The sequence below is a fragment of the Pinus tabuliformis genome, chromosome 3_1 (assembly GCF_031772625.1).
Source record: "Pinus tabuliformis cultivar Carrire ecotype Pingquan chromosome 3_1, CPIR1, whole genome shotgun sequence".
Taxonomy (NCBI): Eukaryota; Viridiplantae; Streptophyta; class Pinopsida; order Pinales; family Pinaceae; genus Pinus; species Pinus tabuliformis.
Window position 1 is genome coordinate 644,955,900 of NC_142301.1, and position 23,981 is coordinate 644,979,880.

Consider the following 23,981-nt stretch of genomic DNA (forward strand, 5'->3'; position numbering starts at 1 on the left):
CTTTAACCGTCTCGAAGTGAAGCGAACCCCCCAGAAAATCCAAGTGAGTATAACCGACGTCTGCTCCAGGTACAGTGGGACCTTCCCTCCACCGTCACCTTGGGTAGAATCCTAGATATTATGGCCACTAAGGTTACCAATCACAACAATTACACCTGGGGGAACAGTCTAAACTCCGACAGCACGCAAGGGCAGAGTAGCAAGCTCCAATCCCCTTACCGGCTCCTTGACAACAATCCAAGGTTTACCGATAAGTGACCCCTGGCTCCTCGACAATGGTTAATCCGAGGTTTACCGTTTGTAATACGTACTGCCTGGCGTCGTTCCCAACGAGGGAGGAATGATCCCCTCACTGGTTCGGACACGAGCTCGTGCTTCTCCTTTAAGAGGAGCTTTCCCAGAATGTAACTGAAACAATTGGATTTGTTCTACTCAAGATAGACTATCTGTTTGGTTTTGTAGTCTTGGAGAGTTAAGTACTCACCTACTCCAAGACCCTAGCCTAAGCTATGTTGGTGCTTCAGAGCCCTAGAAAAATAAAGATTACTAGATTGATTTTAATTTAAGCGTTACTTTTAAGGTTGTTTCTTAAGTCAAAAGGTGATGGAAGTGAAACTAGTGGTGTGTTGACTCGACTCGAAACCACTACAAAATGCACCTAGAATGATTTATCCACTACTTTACTTTTTCGATGAATTGCTTAACTAAAAAGTTGAGAGAATGCAATCTTTATAAAAGCAACTTCTTAATTGAAGACAATCAAAGAAACAATTCGTTTTTCTTTTCCAAGCATAAAAACATAACTTCTCTTTACATGCACGAAAAAACTCTTTTCTTCTTTTGAAAACAAAAAGCTACTTGAAACAAGACTTTTTAAGAAGATGTTTTTGTATTTTTCTTTTAATAAAGCAAGTAAATCTAATGTAACCAAAAAATCAATCTTAACAACTCTTAAAATCTATGAAAATGCACTCATAAGCAAACTAAAGGCAAATTTACTCTAAGCAATCTTAACGAGGCCAAAACTAACAATGATTATTTCTAAGGTGTTTTACTTGATCACAATCAAATCAAGGACTAGCTTATTGCAGAATCAAAAACTAGCCAAAACAAAACTCTAATCTTTTTGTTCTTTTTGTAAAATGGAAATCAATACTTTATAAACAAGTAATTCGAAATTTGACCCAAAACAACTCAAATGGCAAGTTGCTCACAAAAGGAGACTTTACGACAGGCCCGACTTCTAAGAAGGTTGACTAACCAGAGAGATCTAAGGCTGGACAACTTTCTACTATCAAAGTCACTACAAAGCCTTTCCAAAAATCAAACCCTAGGTCTAAACTTCGTTGAAAACCACTAAAACACTCAAAGCTCACAAAACAAGTTTAGGTGAAAATTCTTGACAGGGTACTAAAGGATCTGGGCAGAAAACACTAAGGAAAAACAAAATCTAAAAGTAATTTGAAGCAAAAATGGAATTTTCTTAAGTTTTACAGGAAGACGCAGGCAACCCGTTGTCACAGGTGCGGCCCCGCTCTGTGCAGACGGCAACAGCGCGTCCAAAGACGCACTGTGCAGTACTCAGAGACTGCGTCCTTCTGGGAAAATGAAGAAAAACCAAATCTAACTAAATCTAAAGCTAAGCCACCCAAATACTAATTCTCACAGTCAAAAACCAGAAAATAAAAATGATTTTCTCAAAGCAAAGTTCATATAAAGGAAAAGACTCTCTCATTAATGGATTCCCCAGCGGAGTCGCCAATTTGTCACACGGAATCTGTCAAGGGTGCGGACACGACTGACCTTCCTAGAAGTCTAAGACATTCTAATGACAAACAAGACAAAATGGAGTGATCTTTCTCTAAATACACCTTTTACAACATGAAAACTACAAGTGTTTAGGCTTACCTTATTCCAAAACGCTGTTGTTGAAGTCCGTTCTTGATGATCCGGATGAGCTCCTCCTTCAAGTCAATTCCTGCAACCACAAACAATCAAACAATTACCAAGCACTTGCATTTCATATAATAAAACATATATTCAACATGCAGACCAAGGAACACATGAAATAACTCATTAACACAAGCTATTGAGAAAAATAAACCAGTTTGTATTAATAACGAAACAAAGAAACTCTTACAACCTGGCCTTGGTGTTGTGCAAGTTCCTCCCAGGGTCCATCAAGGGTTTTCCTCTACTTTGACAAAGCTCACCCTCTCCCAAGTAGAATCAAGTGAAGACAATCTCTCCTCACAAAGGCTCTAATGGAAGACCTAAATCCTGCAGCATTTACCCAAAGAAAATGTATAGCTCCAACCTCCTCTCCTTCTGGCTCAATGCCTTTATTTCTAGTGCTGTAAAGAGGTTATTCAGGTCCACTATCAATGGGATCATCCCCCTCTATGGGTGGGATAGCTCCCTTATTGATGGGATAAGTTCCCCCTTAATAGAGATACATGAACCAACTGGAGGCGCATCCATTTCATCAAACCGACCTCTAGAATGTTCTAGAAGTAACCACAAGTAGCTTTTTCAAGATAAAACTCGCGCATTTTGCCTTTTACAGAGGGACGCACCTGTCCCTTAACATACAGAGCGTCCATGGACGCAGATTTTGTGAACATGGTCAGCGTCCCCGCAGGTAAGGCTAGAGAGAACCTGCGACCCCAGAGATAAACATAGTTTTTACAAGACTTTCTCTCTTCTTTGAGTTTGAGATGGATAACAGAGACATGAGACTTGCCTAAGAGGGTAGCATGACTGTTGATTTGAGCCATACTAACTGTAAGTAGTCAAGGTGACATTTTTTAGTGTAACAGGACATGCAAATAAAAACAGAGAAAGAGCATACCACTCTGATACCACTCATCCAAACTTATATAGGAACACAACAAAATACAGATACAAACATAAATACCAAGATGCAACATAAATAAAACTTCATTTCAATAATATCAAAGAACTGAAATATGCTTACATACATAATGGAAATAAACTATCTCGGGCGATGGTATCTTATCTCTAAGAAGAGATGTGGTGGCTACATGCCTCTCAGCTGTGTTACAATGAGGCTTGGTGGTCTATTTATCATTGAGAAACAATGAGAAACCCTAAACACCAAAAAGAATAACTGTAGGAGGTTGAGCACCAAAATCTTGTGGGCCTCGTTGGGGTAAATTGGAACCTTAACTTCATGGGGTTATAACTTTGGCATACAATCTCTATTTGAATATCATAATACCTCATTTTGAAGATCTCAAGGGAGAGGCTGAAAACAAATAGGTTAGCTAATTTGGCATTTTTATAATCTGTCATTTTTCCCTAAAAACATCTTTTAGTCCGTCAAAATGGCTCTAGAAGTTTAGGACCCAAAAAATGCCAAAAATAGTAAGTTGTGCTACAATTAAGGAAACTGAAAAGATACAATGGTGGTGGTCCAAGTGGAATAGGTGGGTGGCCACCAATTTCCACCTAGATCAAGAAGTTTAGCATATTTATAGGGTTTTGTTTGTGTCTATCTGGTTCATGTATCTAGAGAACTTTGGGTTGGTGAGTTGGGACGTCACTTACCCAATTCAAGAGCATGCCTATTTCTTTAGCCCAGGTATAACCTTATTAATGTTGTCATTTTCTTTAGGTGATGAGAGTGCTCTTGTTTTCAATCTAGGTATCTGGAGTCTTCAAGGTTTGGTATGGCTCTAGGAATTTAGGTTTATTATGTCATTAAAGTGTGGTGAATTTCATAATTTACTCAAATTTGGACCTCTGGTGTGGCAATTAGGGGATGATCTGGTAGTCTTTAGGTCTAGGGTTGAAGGGGTGGTGGTTTGTCTGTTTGCATTTTTCTTTGGTCGTGGTTCTCTAAGTGGTTGTATTCATTGTTCCCTTTCTTATGCCATCATGCCTCCTCACCAGAGAATGGTAAGAATAAGAGGTGGTGTAGGTAGTGTCAGATTCAAAAAGATACAAAATTTTTCCTTCGACTCAATGGAAAATTTATTTGATGTTTTTCCTCTTGAAGTGAGGAAATGAATTATGTTGTTGGAGTTCAATAATCGAGGGAATCCCCTTATAATTCTGATTTGAAGATTATTAGTGATGTTATGAAATGGGTTCTAGATCCAGGAAGATTATGGAAGTGAAAACTTCATTTCTTACACTCTTTTCCTTTGCATCAACAAATGGACACACTATTACATTAAATTTTTAAATACGAGGAATTTGAAAATTATAATGCTTTCTCTAGGTTGGAAGACATCAAACATATGCTATGGAACCACAATTTTTTTCTTGATAACATGGACTCTCGTTTGGGGTAGGTGGAAAATTTTATGATGTCAGATTCAGATTATGGTGATCTTACGGATCCTCCTAGTGATCTTATTGAGTTGATAGTGCTCAAGATCTCACTATCATTTCCTCGGATCAAGAGTAGAAATTTGTATCAATTTTTTTGTATAAATCAACTAAGATACATGTCACAAAGCAGTGCCAATTAAAATTTGCAATTACATCTAAGTGAATTGATGAAGTGGAGTTAGATGTGGTCCCAGTAGACATATGTGGAGTTGTATTAGGAAGTCCTTATGTTTATGATAGAGATGTATTGTTTTATAGAAGAGAACATAAATATCACCTAAAGAAAGAAAGGGTTGAATTTATTGTTAGGGCACATAAAGTCAAATCAAACTTGGATTTAATTGTTACAAATCAAGTTAAGTAGTTAATAAGTTCAAGTAAATATGTACTCATGTGTATTAAGGAACAACATAAGGATGATTGTTCGAGATGCGATATTCAGTTTATAGATCAATTCGTCTAGGTGGTTAATTCCTTTCCAAGAAATATTATTCATAAATAAGATAAGCAACATGAGATACATTTAATGTCCTGTGAACATCTTCTTAAAGACAGAATGGATCTCAATTCATTCATTCAACTCAATTCTAGAAACTATCATCATCAGTAGTGTATTGCAGGGAATGGCACATGTGAGTCTAATCAGAGACTTGTTTCAGATGGTATGTTTATTTTTAGTTTCAGAGGTGTAGGTCAGTATTGGGGAAAGTCAATGTTACAATTCTTTGGTATTGCATCATCATTTCATGCTTTAAAAAGTAATGACACCTCTTTGCAAGTGGGGAGCAGGTCTATAAGTTTTCATGACAAAGCATTTTCGAAAGTAGATATAAAGTACCCTTATCATGATTTGAAAACTAACGCATTAAGTGAAAGTGTAAGTCAGTGGAACGATCAGTTAATAGATGAAGAAGTAGTGATTCAAGTAAATCAACAATTACTTAGATACTTTCAAAATCAAACTAAGTTGTAGCAGTCATTTCATCACAGTTGGATGAGTTATGTGGAGCAAATTCACTTAGTAATCAGCCAACAAGAAAGTAAATCAAGTCAAGTAATTAATATGAAGTCAGAGTCAAAGGAGTATTTGAATATTTCAGTTATTCCGTAAAGTGGATTGTTAATACTCATCAGATGTATTGAACAAAGTTCTACAAATATTGTTTTCAAAGATGTGTTTTAATCACTATCTCATGATTCTTTGTGGAAAGAATTCAATTTCCATGTTGATAACAGGTTGTTTGCCCATCGCTGCGAGTTTTTAATACTATGGATGGAAGAAACAGGTCACCAAATCAAAAGGTATCATGGTCAACATCGTCAGGGTCATCACATGCAGGTGATTAATCAAATGTATTGGTACATCGTCAAGTCAAGGTGGAAAGAGAGGGAGTTCTACCCTCATCGACTAATTGTTTAGTCAAACTTTTGTGGTCCAAAAGCTTTCAAGTGGAGAGGAATGATCTCGGAGGATCAATAGATCCAATTGTACTGATGTTCAAAGTGTCGTAATTAGTGTTTATGGGTGTCGTTCAGTTTCAAAAGTGTTGGTTATGATCAAGTTGTTCAGGTAATGTTCGTAGTAATGTTCATGGCATTCAGTTGATATGGGTTTAGTGCCTGGTTGTCGACTTAAGTTCATCGACAGTTCCCCAGGGTTTGGTCGATGACATGTGTTTTCTCGTTCGATTTTGCAGGATTTATGATCGATATGGTTGATTATGTAAAAGGATTCAAGTTAAAGTACTTGGTCGATGAGATAGTCTTGTTGTCATCACCACACGTGTCAGTTTCAAATATGTGATGGTTGTCGTCATGGAATGTTAACAAATGTCGCACGGAGACCACAAAAATGTACAAGGGTCAACCGTTTGGTAAAGGCTTCAGTTTCACTGATGTCACTTTGCAGAGCCGACCTGGGTCTTGAAAAGTTAAACGGAACTCTTTACCTAAGTCTAGACCTAAACCCTAACTTCTAAGCTATATTTTTATCATTGTTTACCCTCAGAATCCTAATGCATTTTCCCCTAAAGTCCTAAACCCTAATACATTACATCTATGTATTAAAAATACATTGAAAAGCATTAAAATATAAGCCTAAACCTAAAACATACACTCTTGGCCTATTTAATTGTAAAAACATTACAAACAAATACAAAACAGTCCCCTAACTGTAGCCTTGACCGTATCGGGGGACCACCACCATATGATCAGAAGGGATAGCAGCGGAGGTTAGCACTAACCACCAACCTAAACCGTGTGGGGAGTTGACCACAGCGGGACCACAGCGCTGACATGTGAATGCGGTAATACAAACCGTTAGATGTATGTGCCGACCATTTTGGGTTAACTACCAGTTCATAGACCACAACGAAGTCACCATGTGAACGTAGTGCAAACCGCCACCGCCACCGTTACTATAACTGCCAGTCAGTGGAACTGTCGGAATCCAAACCTCAAGCCAGGTCAATTGTTCACATGCATTGGCAGTCTCCTCTGCGCGGTTAGCCAACTATTACTAGTTTTAGGGTTATACTATGGTATTTTTGGTTTTTTTAATTAAAAATTGGTTTTCAATTAATTTCATGACCATGACTAAGCCCTGAGGTGGCTTAAATCAACCAATTCAACCCTAAAAGTTAGCGAATTCACCTAGAATGTAGTTAGAGGAGGTCTTTATGTATCTCGAGGCCTTTGAAAGGCATATTTTGTCCACGAAGAATAAGAGAGTGGTTTTCAGCTTTTGTATGCAGGTTCTAGAGGGATAAAGGCGATTTTGTTTTTAGTGTTTCGGGAGCATCTAGAGTCAGATTTGGAAACCGTAAGCGGCGTTGGAAAGCTGGTTCAAAGAGATATCTGATGACAGAGGTCATAATTACCTATGTGTAAGTCCAGTCTATCCAAATCACTGTGTAATCGACTTCTCCTTCTCATTCCTAATAAAAACGGTCGCCCATCTTGAAACTGGAACTGGAGATGTAGTCCATCAGGGACGAACTCTATAATCAATATTACTGACTAGTATAACTGTGTTTTCACTGTTTATACCTCTGTTTTGCATCTTTCCTATGGTTTATAAACTGCCGTAAAGTGTTCTGCTCCAGCAGTTTTCCTCGATTTTCGTACTTTTGGTTAACATTATATTCTTAGGTGGCTAATCAATTCTACATCAATTTTTAGTATATGGTCATATTAGATCAATAAGGAGTTATGGAGTTTAATTATATGTTATCATAATAAAATGAGATTTTAATAAAGAAGACTTTTAGTTTTATTAATTTATATATGAATAGGGTAATATGTTGAAAGTGTTAGTGTTGTTATGATAATTTTTTTGCTTCTAAATTTATTAGTCTTTATATTAATTTTCTCATTAATTATTATTAGTTTTTTTATTTATATAATATAGATATTTTTTTATTTATATATATAATGTTTAATTATATATATAATTTAATGGTGAATGTTTATTAAGCATAATTTAATTAGTGATCGTAGAGTTATGAAGTATTATATAAATATGGGGTAGCTCAATTGGAAAGCTTCATGAAAATGAAGTGTTATGTGTCAAGAGATCTGAGGTTCAAATCCTCTCAACTTACCTGTGCCTCTGGAAGGGACATATGCAAGCACCTAGGGGTTATAGTGGTAGTAGGGGTTATATTGGTAGTAGTTGGAATTGACCCGTATCACACTAATACTACATTGACCCCTTTGTTTATTCCTCTACTCACAAAATAAAAGATGGTGAATCGCTTAAAATTCTTGTTGCAATCTTTTCAAAATATAATTCCATGTGTACTGAAAAGTACCTACTACTTTCGTGTTACAATATTTGTGCCATGATTTCTAGATATTCTTATTTTTTAAAATTGTTATTCTACTTTTGTTAATATATTTGTTACAAAGCTAACATATATTTATATTCAAATTTATCTTGTAGGGATTATATTGCATGCAGCAATTATTTATATAATATTTAGTTTATTAATGGTTCTCAGTTTAGAGGTGGTTTGGAGGTATTAATTATACGTATTAACAACACATCACTAAATTATCTTTTTTGTGTAAGCTTCATCAAAAGATTTCTATTATAAAAAAAATTTACATCAAAAACTTAAGATTTTCTGCATGAACCCAACATAAACTTAGGAGACAGAGGCTTCTTCTGGATGTACCCTCTAATCCCTAAGAGACATAAGTCCCTGAAGCTATTTACTGGCATGAGTAAATTTGACAAACTAGGTAAAATAGCATGGGTTTTTACATCATGTCAGCCCTTAGCAAAAAAGAAAAAACAAGTGAAGTCCAACAAGCATCCAAAAGATTAAGTTGCCTTGAAATGAGAACATATAGATTTACCATGAGAAAACTGCAACCTACTATGACTGCTGCTGCTAGAAACCATCAACCAAGAAATGAATAGAAACTGGTCATGTCATGTTGCTAGCTACGTCAGTTAGAGATAATGCTAAGAGAGAGTGGTTAGGATTTCCCCTCTCTATTAGTAATTATCAACTACTAATATTATAACTAATTATGTTGATCCATGTCTATTTTGAAATTGAGCATCCATAATTTTAATTTAATTATAAATATTTCATAGTTGGATGGTAGGAATTTAACCTCCACATAGTATTCTAAAATATGCTTAGTAATATACAAAAATCGAAGGATGAGATTTATTTCCAAAGTAATCACCCTTTTCTTCCCTTTTATGTAAATTCATTAAGTAAAGAAATTCCATATGAACAAATGTCGTATGAAACTAGTTATGGTGTTTTGGGCATGTGGTATTGATACACCATAGTCTCAACTCATGGTATTGTAACAAAACCTATTTAAATATTAAGAATCTTCATAAAAAGGTGGGGGTGAATCTCTATAGTGTTGACAAAAAATCATTTGTAGAGATTAGGGTTCCACTTTTGGGGGCCAACAAAGGTTTTTGTTGTAGTCTAGCTTAGCGCCAACATTTTTTATCTTCCAAGGGAAGAACGTCTCACCCAAAGTGTTGTCATGACTTAGGTGTAATATATGGGGTTTAGAGGGCGTGTGGATATATTTTACTAGGTAAATATATGTCAACAACCATTAACCATTACAGATGAATTTAAGAAGCATTACATAATAAATGAATAAGATCACACTACACATAAGCTCTTTATAGGATTTTTTTATTTTTATCTTTTAATAGGCACATAAACACATATAAGTACATGTATTGCACAACAAATATCCCTTCAAATAGTCTCCATTTTATTATTATCAAGCCAAATGGATATTACAACAATGGATTTGCAGTATTACAACTAGATCTTTCATAGATCATCGACCAAAACTCAAACTACATAGACAAAATACAATATAAGATCATGAGTAGAAATGTTGACATCATGTCAGCCCTTTCTCTAAACCTCTCCTTGTGTTCAACTCGCCTACACTATCATGCAATCCGCTCCCTTGATGTGGTCCAACTTAACTCCCATAGCTTCACATGATCAAATTTAGTTGTTCTTTTACCTGTTCAATTCTATTTCATGTTCACTCGATTCTATCAATCCTTCCTTTACAATGACTTGACAATTTTCAAGACCACAACTTGGTCATCTTACTTTTTTTTTCCTTGCTACTTTCATCCTTTTTTTGTTTACTTCATATCACTTTAACCATTCTTTTTATGGCTCTCCCTTTGCCTTTTCTGCAACCACTTTCTGATCAAATTTGCCCAAAAAATTAAGGACCCAACACATGGTTAAGAAACTTGTTACATGATTTTTCATTTAAATGTATATATATTTAAATTATATGTTAATTATTTTTATCATTAAAAATAATTATTATTTTAAATGAAGTTATAATTTAGTTAATCCTTATAATTTTTTTTATTATTTTAGCCACTTGAGATATATGATGAAATGTTTCGATGTTTATTGTGGATTGACATGTACTAGAATTTACCAACCATTTAATTTATCTGGATATGCTAATTATTAACTCAGTTGGAAATTATTAGCTATACACATTAATGCTTTATTATTAAATTAGTAAAAACTAGTTAATTCTTTTTTTTTTGCTGAAGCAAGTATGGATCCTTCTATATCATTGAGTCAAAAAATAGTGTATAGTATATACAAACGTCCACCTGACGTCAAAGAAACAAAAAATAAATAAAAGCTGAAGCCACCCAGGGCTAAACCTTACATTAAAAGTTTGAGCCTAAGAATTAACCAAAAAACCTAAAGTCTATCCCTCGGAAAGCTCGTGAAAACCCAAACCAATAGATATGTCCCATAAAATTAAGAAGATTGATAGCAGAGGAGAAAGACGCAAAGCCAAAGAGATCGATGATTAACGGTCTTGCCCCACCAAGTTGCTCTGTCCAGGTCAATCGTTGATTCACTACCACTGAATCCAACAGATGAGAATGATTTCACGCAGGACAAGAAGGTGCCACTTTAGTCAGCGATGGAGGGTAGTTTTCAGAATCTCCACCCTGCCATGTGTCACAAGATGAAAGGGATCGCTGTGAAAATGCCAAAACCATTACCACTTGAGAGCAACGCGATCAGTCGAAAACCACCTAGGAGGCAGTTTTGCAAATCTGGACCCCGAAATCTGAAAACACCAGTTGCTAAATCACTGGATCCTCTTGCAAATGCTAAACTTCCTCACCATGATTTGGGAAGTTGTGAGGGTAAGAGTCTTTCCACCGAGAAAAGACTTGTGGGAATCAAAGCGTTGCCCATGATGAACTGAGCTCTTCATCACACTTACTCCTTGAGTCTGGGCGACCAGACTTGGATCTCTTCTCTTCAGAGACCAGCAACTCAGAAAATGAAGACACATGCAGGGGAAAATCAAATCAAGCTAGTCTCCATGGTTTTGAGTCTAAACACTTCCCTATCTTCTTCCGCCTGCTCGCAGCATAGAGCTCTCAATCTGCTTGGCCGCAACTCCTGCCACTTCATCAACACATTATTCTCTATGCAGCTAACTCCCTGGTTGGCCAGAAGATCCGCCAACTTATTTTCCTTTCTGAGAACATGGCAGAAACTGACAGAGTGCAGGTCCTGAAGATGGCTTTGAATTCTTTGGAAGACCCGAATTAATTTCCAGTGCTTAGAGACTTTATCTGGAGTGGTTCCATTATGTATTTTTTGCACTGAGTTGATAATTAACTCCGAATTTGCCTCTATCATGACATTAAGATAGTTGTCCTGCTTCAGTAAATCTAGGCATTGTTCCATAGCCATTAGTTCAGCCATGTTGTTAGTGGCTATACCTAGGTGGAAATGGAAGATAAAAACAATACTTCCCTATGCATTTCTGAGGACACCTCCATACCCTACTATTCTCGGGTTCCCTTTTGATGCCCCATCAATGTTGTATTTTAAATAGCCATCTGGAGGAGGATGCCAAAATTCCTTCTCCGTATCCAAAGATGTCACGTTCTTGTCTGGGCCAAGGAGGGTGAGCCCCTGCATCCCTAGGTACCTGAGAATATTTAAATCTACATTAGAGGGAGGTTTCTTAGGGAAGTTGTGAACAGTGGTTCTCATAGTCTCCTTGAGTTGTTTCATGATTATCTCCAGCAGGTGTTGTGGGGGCTTTTTTTCCTCCTTAAAAATTCTTTTGTTCCTCTCCTTCCAAACATTCCATATAATGAAGCTTGGTGTAAGAGTCCACGCCAAGTTTAGAATTTCATTATCTGAAAAATTTTTCCTCTAATTGATGAGGGTATTAATGATGCTTCCTCTGTCTCTATGAGATTGTTGAAATATTGTAGCAAATAAGTCCCATAACCAGGATGTGAAAATGCAGTTGTTGAGTAAATGTTCCAAAGTTTCTTCTTGAGCCTCACAGAGCAGGCATCTTGAAGGCCCCTGAACACCTCTCTTCCTTATGTTATCCCAAGTCAGAATTTTCTTGTGGTATAGTACCCACATGAAGAGTTTGATTTTCATCCACCCTTGGTGCCTCCAAAGGTTTTGCTAGATTTTGTCCGGAACCAAGGGATCTAGCTCAAGGAGAATGCTTTTTGCTTCCTTAAGATTAAAGGTGCCCTCTTTGCCCAAGCCTCTGATACATAGTCAATGACATATGCAACATTTCCCTCCCCCCTCTAACTTACACACCCATCACAGTAATGGTGATAGGTCTTCATTCATTGGGCCCATGATGGCCACATCACCCTAGGTGAGAAATCTCATACATTTCCTCCCTTATTGGGTTTAAAATCATTGGGATTCTGGGTGTGGGGCAACTTTTACCTGTTAGTTCTCGGGCACAAATATCTATTAATTTCCTTCATGGCATAGGTCCCACTAAAGTATTTTGGTCCTTGCAAACCCTGTAATTCCCATTAACATTTAACTCGGAATTTCTATGTCATTGTGTTGAGAAAATCATTTTTCTGGCCCCACTACACCAAGTCGCCCCAAGACTGGTACCCTAGGCATTCTACTATGCCCTTCATTCAAAATATCCAAGGTCCGAGGTCCAGGGTGATGTCACTAGTCCATAACACCAAGATGATGTCCTCGTACATCACTCCTTCCTTGCAACGGATCCCATAACTATGGTTTCCACTAAGTGTTGGAAACAGCGCCACTGCCACATCATCCCAAAGATTCAACCCTGAGAGTTCCTCTTGGTGCTCCCTTTGGATCTTCTGGGGATATTGTACTAGGGTTCATTCAACAATCAAGAATGATTGTCCTCTGACAGTCCAAATCTCCCTGGCTCAAGAATTTGGTCACTACACCATGTCACTGGGTTGAGTAGGGTTACATCATTTCCTCCTGACATCTTGTGCTTTGGGCTTCAAAGAATTCTATCTGCTTGCTTAGGACCACTCCTGCAATATATAAGGCCTTTGCCCAGGCCTCTGATACAAAGTCAATGACATATGAGGGCATACACAGACTCTTTTGGCCTATTCCTCTTGAACTTTAGCAAAACTCAACCATGGTCATGGACTTCTATACACAAGTAATCATAGAGATGTGTGTGTGTGTGTGTGTATACTATGATATCGCTTCTGAGCTTAAATGGAAAAAAGGTAGCCCCATTCATATAGTCACATAATTATTCATATAAAATGGCTATGCACATGCCACCAGACTAAATTTCCAGTCTCAAAATAAATATAAAATATTTTTTAAAAGAGGTTTCACCTATGTGTCTAACTAGTTGTTGAGGTTATAGTACAATCCATAAATTAATCTCAAGAAAACAATTATTTCTTGAGAATCATTACACAGCTAACCGAAACTCCTCTTACATGAGTGGAGTCCCAATTCCCTATCACAAACACCACATTCAATCAATGAAAAACATAAATACATAATGTTTATACAAGGAGCATAGTTAAAAAGTTATCTTATGCAACATGATGATTTTCCAATTGAGAGTGGGACTCTAACTCTCCACCCAAACATAGACAAGCTACATTATTACTTACAACTATCACCCTTGAGCTACATTCCAATGATTGAGGTTGAGTGCTTCTTAAGAGGAATTTTCAACAAACAAAACAACTAAAATAGGATGCAATGAAGCCATATTGCCTTCATCCACCAACTACACACCTTTTTATTTCGATATTTTCAAACATAAATAACATCTATGTCAAGATACCACAAAATTGATAGTCTTTGCTCACTTTCAAGAGAAGAGAGTCCACATCAATTGAAGGTTCATTAGTGGGTAAGCTACTAATGGGTAAGAGACCACCTCTCTAGGTGGTTCATCAGTGAGTCAAGAACCAGAGCTTTTTCCACAAGGAAACTACTGGTGGTTCAACAACCCTCACAAGCACCTGAGTGAATCTTCCCAAACTAGTAGGTTCATCAATCCACAAGCTTATAGTGGGTTCTTCATCCTCACAACAAATTCACTACTCTCTAAATTTCCTTTACCCAACAAGCCTCTATGAGGGTTCTCCAGTTCGTTTCTATCCCTGTTGTGCTTGTTTTCTGCCAAATCACCTCTCTCTCATTATTTCTCACCTCCACCCTTGGAGGAAATTTTCTCATAGTATTACTCAATGCATTCTCTCTGTTTCTTGTGCATTTGCACGAGAGAGTAACAAAATGCGTTCCCCTTATTCCACTATCTCTGCGTGTAAGAGGAGTCTGAGAGTCTATCATCCATTTCCTGTGTGCATGCACATTGTGCATGATATCTGGGTAACTCCTCCGAATGGTCTAACTTTCTCTATCCTTCCTAGTTCCACGACAATCAACCCCTCTGACAGTGCAACCCATGCCTATTCTTAATTTTTCCCCTCTTCTTGCTTGTTGCTAGAGCTAAAGGACACTTGGACTTGTCCTCTTGATTTTAGTTAATTTTATTGTTTAGTCAACCCACTCAACCAACCAAGACTAATTGAGCTGAGAGGCTCATTCTATAGCCTAGTATGAGGGTGATGTATAATTTTGTCTTTGCACAACTTGGAATTGACACGTGTCCCTTTTAAAATAAAAAAAACATCATATATGATCTATAATTAAATAAAAGATACATATTTTGTTAGTTTTACTTATAAATGTAATTGTGTTTGCTTTATTGGTTATTGATATCATAACCCAATATAAAGGAGATATGGTAAAATTATTTCACTCTTTCTCTTAGTTATAAATAAAATGTTTCCATCTCCATATGAATTAAGATAATTTTATATCAAATTTCAAAATTCTTTTAAAGTAATTAAAACATTAAAAAAAAAAAAAAATTGTTATTATTTATATATTCATATATCAGATAAGTAAATAAAAATGTGAACTAAATTATTTTAATATCAACTTTAGAAAAAAAATTAAACATATATGTATATATGAACCACACTAAAATATTTGCATGTGCAAAAAGAACTTAAAAAAGAAGAAGAGAAAGATTCAATTCCTTCCTTATAACAATAATAATAAGAAAATATGTAATTAATTCAATTCTTAATATGAAAGTAATATGTAACTTTTAAAAAATATTAATAATAATTAAAAAAAATCAATGTGCATTATAAATAAAATAAATATATAAAATTAAGTAATATGAAATGTATTGAAAAATATATTAATAGAATTAATAATAAAAACTAAAAGCTAAAACTTTAATATGGGCAATGTAATTCATAAATAAGATATCTTGATGTTCATATTAACTAAATTATTTCAATGTCAACAACTTACATATTATATATGATTTAAAATAATAACAATAAGAATAATAATAAGTCTATCTATTATATAAAGTAATTGAAAAACTAGTTTCTTATTGTTGTAACATTTTAAGTATCATTTTCTTATATTTTGACATTTTTCTTAAGGGTTAATTTTGAATGGAGAAATATCTGGAGGTTCAATTTTTTTAAGTTTTTCACTACAAAAAGGGTTTGCACCTCAAGAGATTTGATCTTTCTAGGGTTTTTCTAGATCCATGGTTTAGGTTGGATCTATACTGGTATTTAAAACAACACATTCCTCAAACAATCTCCCTCCTCAAACAATCTGGAATTTGTATCCTTTTCTCATTATGAAAAATGAAGATATTGAAGAGAGATATTACTAGATCTAAAATCATTATGAACTCTCAAAACAATCTAGCTAAAAGAAAGACCAAAACCCCTCTAAAAGAGCTAAAACCCTCAAATTTAAAAAACTAAAAAAAACAAAACTAACAAAATTATCAATTTTTTCTTCAATACAATATTATATTCTTTAATACATAAATAAATACAATATTTTTTAAAAATATATTATATAAAATGGTAAATTTTCAAAAATTAATACATTTTTATTTTTTTTAATTATTTAATTAAATTTAATAAAATAATAAAAATCATTTAGAAAAATCTAAATTATAATATCTTTATACTGCATCAAATTAAATAAAAAATGTAGTTGTTGAATTTGGTACCTAGCATAGTTGAATGGTCGATAACGACCATTATCATCTAAAATTATATACACTTGTTTGCACATTATTATTTTTTATTATCATTTTTTATTTTTCAATATAATATTATATTCTTTTATACATAAATAAATATAATATTTTAAAAAAATGCATTATATTGAAATTGGAAATTTTCAATAATTAATATTTACTCTTTCAATTTTTTTTGAATTATTTAATTAAATTTAATAAAATAATAAAAATAATTTAGAGAAATCTAAATTATAATATCTTTATATTACACAAATTAAATAAAAATGTAGTTGTTGAATTTGGTACCTAGCATAGTTGAATGTCGATAACGACCATTACTATCTAAAATTGTATACATTTGTTTGCAGAATATTATTTTTGATAAGTCAGTAAAGGTTTCTGAAATGATGTATTTAAGTATCAAGAGATTAAATATGCTCCACATAACACTTAATTTAATTGCAAGTAGTTTCTTAACAATACAACTACTTCTTATTACTATATTAATATTAATAAAAATATTGTTTTAGAGTATTAAATCCAATTATCTATTTTAGCGTGCACTGTTCACACTAACACCATGTGAAAGTCATCATGGAAAAGCAAGGCCAACTTATTTAGACTTCAATGCATGTTTTTAAATGCAATTAACTGCTTTTTCCCTAGCAGATTGTTGACTCTTAGTTTCATGAATTAATTTATCAATAATAAATATTTGTTGTATTTGTATTTTGAGTTATTGAATATATATATGATGGATAAGAATAAATATTTTTTTATATGAAAATAATGTCTTTTATATTAAATAACATGTTCTTTACCTATATTATATAAACTAAAATCCATTTTATCTATTTTAGTGTGCACTGTTCACACTAACACCATGTGAAAATCATAATGTAAAAGCAAGGCCAGCCTTTTCAGGCTTCAATGCATGTTTCTAAAGGCGATTACCTGCTTTTTCCCGGCAGATTATTGACTCTCTTAATTTCATTAATGAATCTATCTATAATAAATATTTGGTGTACTTTTAGTTAGAGAATATAATTTTTCCTTACTTTAGTTAGTGAATATATATATGAATGAAAAGAATAAATATTTATATTTTAGTAAAGGGAAAATCAAGAGTCTTTCACATTAAATAACAGGTTGTTTACATATATTATATAAATTAAAATATTATTATTTTCTAATATCACAAAAAATATGGTACATATGCTAGCTAGAAAACCCATAAAGAACATGTTAAAAAAACCTATAAAGAACCTATAAAAAAAACTTATTAGGAACATGTCAAAAAAAAATCTATAGGGAGCACTAGATATATCTTAATAATGGGAAGTTAATCATGATAATGCGGGTCAACAAGCCCGAGCAAAAATGTAAAAGAAAGAAGGGCATAAAGCCAACAAACAAGACCCAAAAGGATTGTAGATATTCCGGGGCTAAAACCCTGAGAGGAGCATGACGCTCAAAGTCCCGGAACAAATGAAAACCCCTTTCTATCCAAAATGGCTATCTGTGGTAGCTTTCAATACAAGTGTGATTCAAAATACCTAGTGCGAAAAATAATAAAAAATTTCTGATATCTTCTTTACTAAATTGTGCATATAATAAATTATATCTTCGTTACTAAATTGTGCATATAATAAATTCTTATTTGCAATATTAAATTCTTACCGATTACTTAAATAAGTTAATCCAAAAGCAGATACTCGAATTCAACCATAATGAAATTTCTTTGGAATGGATTTCGGAATAATTTTGATGGTCGGTGTTTCGAACCCTCTAATGTTGATCCAAATCGGATCCATAAACGACTGTCATAGAACCATGACTATATCAGGACGAAACAAATCCTTGAAGAATCCAAAACAGCAATCGAAAACACCCTGAACCAATGGCCATGGCAGCCGGCGCGAAACGATGAGGACCCCAGTTAAAGCACGCTGACCGAGGCCCATGGAGACTGCGTAGGAGGTCAAAATATCCCCTGGGAGCCCCGGATCGGGAAAAGGCGCTGATTTTCGATGCGCGTTGGGCAAACAGGGCCGAAAAGGAGGAGCCTTAAGCACTCGGTCACGTGGGGGAACCAGAGGACCGTGGGCAAAAAAAGGTAAAGGTGCTAAAGCACAAAGGCAGGACCCGCGCCCTGGAAACCAATGGTATTGATCGGGGCGCCCTTGCACGGTAAGCGGTTTTGGAGAAAGCGGAGCGATCACACTCAGTGATCGACACGTGGCAGCGGAGGTGAGAGAAAAACTGTCGTGATCGCACGTTATCGGTCGAGCAATTCAACCACGCTCGGCGTGCGTATGACGTTGGATCTAGAGGAGCCCAGATCGGATGGCTGAGATTGGGTCTGATAGACAGAGTGGAATTGATAGGGAATTAAGCCGCAATTTAAGGGGATTTGGGATTCGTTGACTGCCATGGTGGAGAAAGAAATGAATCGACGAAGAAGTTGGCGTTGTTCCAGTGAGGACACGTGGCTACTTTCGAGCATTCATGCTGACACCGAACAGGGAACTCCCAGCACATGGGGGGAAGTAGAATCGACAAAGGCAGGAGAGGAACCGAATAGGCATGGAGGTCAAATGGCGAAAGCCATGAATAGAGACAGCCAAATAGGAGATCAAGAAAGAGAGCAAAGAGTCCAAGCGACCAAGAGAGACAGTGAACAATGAACCCTGAGAGGAGGACTGAGCACAAAGAGCAGTAAAGCCAAGTAGAGGAGATAGAGGGTCGAGCTGACCATAGGCAGCATTGAGCACCAGAGAGCTTGAAGAATCAAGCCTTCCCATAGATGAATATGTCTAAATTGAGCGTCACAGTTGGCTCTTTCCACTGTAGACCAAGGGTCATAGAGCTGGTAGGAAGAACAAGAGTCTGTGTACTCCAAGTGGCTTGGGGAATCCAAGAACCACCCTGCCAAGAAAAATCTGCTTCAGGAGAACTCATATTGAGTCCCTGCATTGTAATTTCTCTGCTGAAAGACACAATAAAACAAGGCCACCACTGAAGTTGGACTGAAGACGTAGCCCTGGTGAATAGGGTGAACTCCTTATTAAAAACTGCTTGTGTCTTTGTGTTGCTTACTGTATTTCTCTGCTGTCTTTCCATTTATTTTCTGTGCATTGGCAATCTGATCGATCTGTTGTTTCAATAACATAGAACACACACACCAGCATGTGGGTTTGTAATACCTTTTGTTTAATAAATCTTCAACTGAGGTCACTCATAGGGTGATTATCAGATCAAGTAGTATCAGAGCTTTAGGCTGTAAGGTTGGACATGCTTGTGTTGGTTTAGCTGTGAATGCTCACTAGATCAAAGCTCAAATTAGGAGAAGGAGAGCTGGTGGAAACTAATCCTGAAATTGGGAGAGTCTATTCTCGAAAGACAATGTCAGAAGAAGGTTCTATAGGACCAGCCTCTCAGTTCATAGAAAGTTTCCTAGCTATAAATTCCATGGTAGAAGAAAGGTATAGGGACTTTAGAAAGCATAAGGGTGAAGATTCATCAGGTTCTAAGCAAGATAAAGAAGAAGATGAACCTCATTCCCATGACCACTCCAAAGGAAAGGGGAAAGAAGAAAGCTTCCCTACACCTCCTAGTAGCCCTGTGCATAACAAGAAGGCATCTTTGATTAAGTTAGATGTCAAATTTGATTTGCCTATATATGATGGGGAGCTAAATGCTAAAAAGTTGGACAATTGGATTAGACAAATTGATGTGTATTGCAGAGTAAAAATATAGACTCAGACAAGAGCAAGATTCAGCTGGCAAGCCTTCACCTAGGGGGCACTACCTTGGTTTGGTGGGAAGGCAGAACCCAAGCTGATATGAGGAAGCATGGTAAGACCATCTCTGTCTAGAGTGAATTTGTTACTGCAATCAAAAAGTAGTTCTATCCATTGGCCTACATGCAACAAGCCATGATGAGTTGGCAAACTCTTCGGCAATTGAAAGGGCAAAGTGTCTAAGGGTATACTCAAGAGTTCCGAAAGAGAGCATTAATGTTGGGTATTTCATTAGACTCACTAGAAACTCTTTTTAAGTACATTGGTGGTCTACACATCTACATGAGGCACACCATCCTCATGTTTAATCCCACTAGTATAGATGAGGTATCTGTACAAGCTACTCATCTAGAAGCTAGAGGAAAGAATGGAAATCCAGAAGTTGGGGGACCATCCCAACCCACTGTAAGCAAGAGCAAGGAGAAAAGAAAGCAAAAGTGGAAAGCAAGGAAGGCTAACACTGAACAGCAAGGAAAAGCCTCATGCACTCACTGTAAAAAGGAGGGGCATGATGATGAGCACTGTTGGATTCTGCATCCAGAGCTAAGACCTAAGAAGTCTGAGGGCAAGAAGAAGAAGATTGTTGTAGCTATTCATAAAGATTTGGGGTCAGACTCGGGAGATGAAACAATCATTGCAGCCACAGGTATAAAAGATAAGAATTCTGAAGCATCTACTAGTAATTCTGTTCATTCTGTTATTGATGAAGAACATGAGAGAAAAAGGCATGAGCTTTTTCATATTCGATTTGTTTCCAAAAATTAGAAGATTGATACTTTGTTTGATAGTGGCTCACAAGTAAATCTGATTTATGAAGCAATTGTAAACAAATTGGGATTAGCAACTACACTTCATAAGAAGCCATACCAATTAGGATGGTTGAATGATAAAGCACAACTACAAGTGACTAGATAGTGCAAACTCAAGTTTTCTTTTGGGTCAGCATTTGTAGATGAGGTTGAGTTAGATGTAATTCCTTTGGATATATGTGGAATTGTTTTAGGAAGCCCTTACTTGTATGATAGAAAGGCTATTTTCTATAGAGCCGAGAACAAGTATCTACAAGTTAAAGATGGAATTGAATACTTTGTAAGAGCTCATAAGCTCAAGAGTAATTATACTCTCATAAACTCAGGACAGATGAAAAGAATGATAAATTCATGCAAACAGTTCTTACTAATGGTTGTAAAGGAAAAGAAAACTGATAAAACCAATGTATTTGAGGGCTGCAATTCTGATCAGCAAGCTGATATAGAAAAGATTGTTTCAGAGTATCATGTCTTGTTTCAAGAACCTCAAGGTCTACCACCCAAAAAGGGAATAGTACATGATATTATTTTGCAGCAAGATGTTCCTTTGCCTAACATTGGGAGCAGTGTTGACACAGCACGGTAAACCCATATGTTATCATTCTGAGACTTTTAATCCTGCAGTAGTCAACTATCCTACATATGATAAGGAATTGTATGCATTAGTTCAGAGTGTGAAAAAGTGGAAACATTACTTAATGGGCAAAGAAACAGTAGTACATATTGATCATCAGACACTTCAATACCTACACTCCCAAACTAAGTTGCAATAATCAAGACATTAAAGATGGATGGGTTTTCTACAACAGTTTCATTTAGTCATCAGATATAAAAAGGGCATACATAACAAGGTTGCAGGCATGTTATCTAGACCCATTATAAATGCATCTACCATACTTAAGCATAATTTTGTGTTGCATGAAAGCTACATAGAACAATATGCTCAGGATATGAACTTTAAAGATGTATATGCAACTTTGAGTCAAGGCAAAAGAGTAGAAGAATTGGACTATCATGTGAAGGACCAACTCTTATATCATTGTGGGAAACTCTGCATTCCACAAACTGAGAGAGTGAAGATAATTAGGGAAGCACACACTTCTCTGATATCAGGTCACTTTGGGGTAAGTAAAACAGTTGCACAGCTGCAAAGGTTCTACTATTGGCCAAGAATGAGTGAGAGAATTTCTAGATATGTAAAGGGGTGTGCTATGTGTGCTAAAATCAAGCCCAGCAATAGAAAACTAGGCTTGTACACTCCATTGCCAGTTCCTTCTCACCCTTGGGAAAGCATTTCCATGGATTTTGTTGGAGGACTGCCTAAATCTAGGAAAGGTCATGATTATGTATATGTTGTTGTGGATAGGTTCAGCAAAATGTGTATTTTGATACCCTGTAGTAAACAGATTACAGCTGAACAAACTACAAAATTATTCTTTTAACATGTATGGGTTCATTTTGGATTACCCACATCTATTATATCTGATCGAGACACTAGATTTGTGGGAAATTTTTGGTCCAGTCTGTTGGAACTAATGGACACCAAATTAAAGAAATGCACAGCTTTTCATCCACAAACAGATGGCCAGACAGAAGTAGTTAACAGGACAGTGATCCAGTTACTGAGAGGATATTGCAGCAAACACCCTAAGCTTTGGGATGAACACTTGTGTTATGTGCAACATGCTTACAATAGAGCCAAACACTCTTCTAACCAGAGATCTCCTTTTGAGACCTGCTTTGGTTTCATACCAAGGTCTCCCTTGGATTTTTTCTTTGGTCAAGATAGCATGGTTGATGGACATAGTGATGTGGATAGGGCAACTAGGTTCATTGAACAGATCTAAGAGATCCACTAGGCAGTACAGGAACAACTAGAAAAGAGTCAGAACAAGTACAAGGCTAGGCATGATAAGCATCGAATGGAGCATAGTTTTCAAGTTGGAGACCAAGTCTGGTTGTATATCAGCAAGGACAGGATGCAAGGTGAAGGTAAGAAACTAAAACCTATCAGATATGGACCCTTGAAGATACTTGAGAAGATTGGTGAAAATGCTTTTGGCCTTGATCTGCCAGCTTACATGCACATCTACTCAACTGTGAACGTAGATTTCTTGAGGTTGTTTGAACCTTCCATGATTGACGACCCTGAGGAGCAAAGTCAATTACCTTCTGTTGATGACCTGGTACCTGAATATCTTAATGAGTTGTAGGAAGATATAGTGTTGTACAGGAAGGTAAGGATGACGAGCAGTGGATAGGTGGAATACCTCATAATTTGGCTTAAAGGTTTGAAGCCGAGTAGTGCAACATGGATTGAGATTGGACAAGTGAGACAGCAGTTTCCTCACTTAGTCAATGCTTGAAGAAAACCAAATTTTGGTGGTCCAAAAGCTTTTCAATTGGGAGGTTGTGATCCAAATTGGATCCATAAATGATTGTCATAGAACCATGACTATATCGGGACGAAACAAATCCTTGAAGAATCCAAAACAGCAATTGAAAACACCCTGAACCAGTGGCCATGGCAGCCGGCGCGGAACGACGAGGACCCCGGTCAAAGTGCGTTGACCGAGGCCCATGGAGACTGCGCAAGAGGTCAAAATATCCCTTGGGAGCCCCAGATCAGGAAAAGGAGTTGATTTTCGATGTGCGTCGTTGGGCAAACAGGGCCGAAAAGGAGGAGCCTTAGGCACTTGGTCGCGTGGGAGAACTAGAGAACCACGGGCGGAAAAAGGTAAAGCCGCTAAAGTACAAAGGCGGGACCTGCGCCATGGAAACCAGCGGTATTGATCGGGGCACCCTTGAACGGTAAGTGGTTTTGGAGAAATCAGAGCGATCACACTCAGGGATCAACGCATGGCAGCAGAGGTGAGAGAAAAACCGTCGTGGTCACGCATTATCGGTCAAGAAAGTCAACCGCGCTCGATGTGCGTATGACGTCGGATCTGGAGGAGCCCAGATTGGACGGCTAAGATTGCGTCCGATAGACAGAGCGAAATTGACAGGGAATTAAGCCGCGATTTAAGGGGATTTGGGATCCGTTGACTGCCATGGTGGACAAAGAAACGAATCGATG